Raw genomic sequence first — 2,564 nt, 5'->3', positions numbered from 1 at the left:
GGGGTGTCACAAGTCATGAGCTACTACAGAATCTACTATAGGTCTACAAAGTACGGAATCCGATACAACAGTTTGAATAAAACATAAATGATAGAGGATAAGAGAGTCAAGGGGTTGCGGACGTCAACAGCTACCTCGTAACTCCAAATCACTGCCTAGCCTGGAAGGAATCAGTGCTCAGGTGCGGACTCTGCTATACCTGAATCTGCACACATAGTTCAGGGAGTAATGTGAGTACTCCAACTCAGTGAGTAATAATTACAAATAATGGCTGAAAGTATGAAAACACGTAAAGGCACAAAGCAATTCCATATCAAGCAGTAAAATCACTTAAAGCAGTAAATCAGTGAAGAAATCAAATGATATTCCTTTTTAAAACAAGTAAAACAGGTAATTTAACAGGTAATTAACAAGTAGAAATCCGCCCCAGGCACAGTATCAATCGCTCAGCATAGTATCAGCCCCTTGGGCTCACTCTCAGTACAGTATCAGCCCCGCGGGCTACCTCACAATCACTCAGCATAATGGTCAGCCATTGTTACCTGACCAACTTTCATCAAACAGTGTCATTGTTACCACTGTTTCAAATCACATGGGTACCCGCGCTCACTGTGGGTGTGCAGACTCCGGAGGGGCCCCTTACAGCCCAAGCGCTATATCAAGCCACCTCGTGGCATTATCACTCAACATATCCTCACATCACTCAAGCCACCGCATGACATAAATAGTATCTCTGGCCCTCGGCCTCATATCACTCAACATATCCTCACATATGGCCCTCGGCCTCACTCAGTCCAGAAATCATCATAAGCCCCTTGGGCATTAGTAAAACAGTAGTTCTCAGCCCAAAACATGATGTAGAAATATTATTTAAGTTTCAAATCTGAGTAAAAGTGGTTGAGTTTGTAAAACAGTAGATATCAACAGGACTGAGCTCAAATAATAAGTCAAGCAGTAAGGAAACAGTGATAAAAATCCGCGAAGGGTCCAAATAGATGGCACGAAGCCCAATTATGGCAATCATCCCAAATCATGATGGTAACAAATGAATTTCAGTCAAATATTCGGTAAAATCATCAATCGGGATGGACCAAGTCACAATCCCCGGTAGTGAAAACCCCACGCTCATCATCCAGCACGTATCTTGCCTCAATATAGCACTACGACGTGCAATCCGGGGTTTCAAACCCTCAGAACATCATTTACAACCATTACTCACCTCGAACTGGCTAATTCTCTAGCTCATGACGCCTTTGCCCCTTGAATTGGCCTCCACGCGTGTCGAATCTATCCAAAATCAGAACGAATACGTCACAATATGATAAGGGAACAAAGCCCAAGCGAAAACATTCGAAAAATATCAAAAATCTCGAAATTAGCAGAACTCGAGCCCCGGGCCCAAGTCTCGGAATCGAGTAAAATTTACATTTTCAGAATCCTCATAACCTCACGAGTCTAACCATACCAAAATTATCCAATTCCGATACCATTTGGTCCTTCAAATCATCATTTTACATTTTTGAAAGATTCCACAATTTTCTTCCCAAATTCCATCTCAAATCATGAATTAAATGATGAATTTAGTGATAGATTCATGTACTCTAACCAAATCTGAGTTAGAATCACTTACCCCGACCAATTTCTTGGAAAACCTTAAAAAAATCACCAAAATCCGAGTTCTCTAGGTCAAAATATCAAATAAAACCCAAAACCTCGTATTTATAGTGTACCCTCGGATTCCGACACCACTGACCGCACAAAAATGATCGCGGTCCGCGCAAAACCAGCGGGGTCCGCGCAGAAACGACCGCGGCCGCGCAGTTCTTTCTCTGTAGGGACAGGCTTTAGTATTTTGGCAATAACGTTCTCTACAGATGTCAAAATTGCGATATCTTTACTTTTTTGGAAACGAGACACAAAGGGCTACAACTTTCATTTTTGAATCACCTCAAAATTCCTTATGTATCAAAAGATATGAGCTTCCGAAGTAGGACCAGCAACCTGCAGTCTTCACGACCGCGGCCGCGGTCACTTTGGTGTGGCCAGCACTAGGCCAGCGCGCCCAGCGCGAAAAGGAGCACGATCTGCGCCAAAACTACTGCTCCCTCCATTTTTCTAAGTTCCGAGGTGTCCGTACTCGCTCAAAACTCACCCGAAACACACCCGAGGCCCCCGGGACCTCAACCAAAAGCACAAACGCATCCTAAACATTATTCAACCTCGTTCCAATCATCAAATCACCTCGACTAACACCAAAATCATCAAATCACATCGAAATCAAGCCTATGAATCTCAAGAACTTCCAAATTCCATTTTTGATCAAAAACCCAAACAAACCACGTCTGAATGACCTCAAATTTTGCAGACAAGTACAAAATGACATAACGAAGCTACAGAAACTCTCGGAATTCCATTCCGAACCTCAGATCAAAATCTCACCTATCAACCCGAATTCGCCAAAATACTAACTTCGCCAATTCAAGCCTAATTCTACAGCGTACCTCCAAAACTACTTCCGATCACTCTCCTAAGTCACAAATCACCTCCCAAAGCTAACCGAACCA

The sequence above is a fragment of the Nicotiana sylvestris genome, chromosome 11, assembly GCF_000393655.2.
Source record: "Nicotiana sylvestris chromosome 11, ASM39365v2, whole genome shotgun sequence".
NCBI lineage: Eukaryota > Viridiplantae > Streptophyta > Magnoliopsida > Solanales > Solanaceae > Nicotiana > Nicotiana sylvestris.
The sequence above is the reverse complement of the archived record's forward strand: the minus strand, read 5'-3'. Positions refer to the sequence as shown.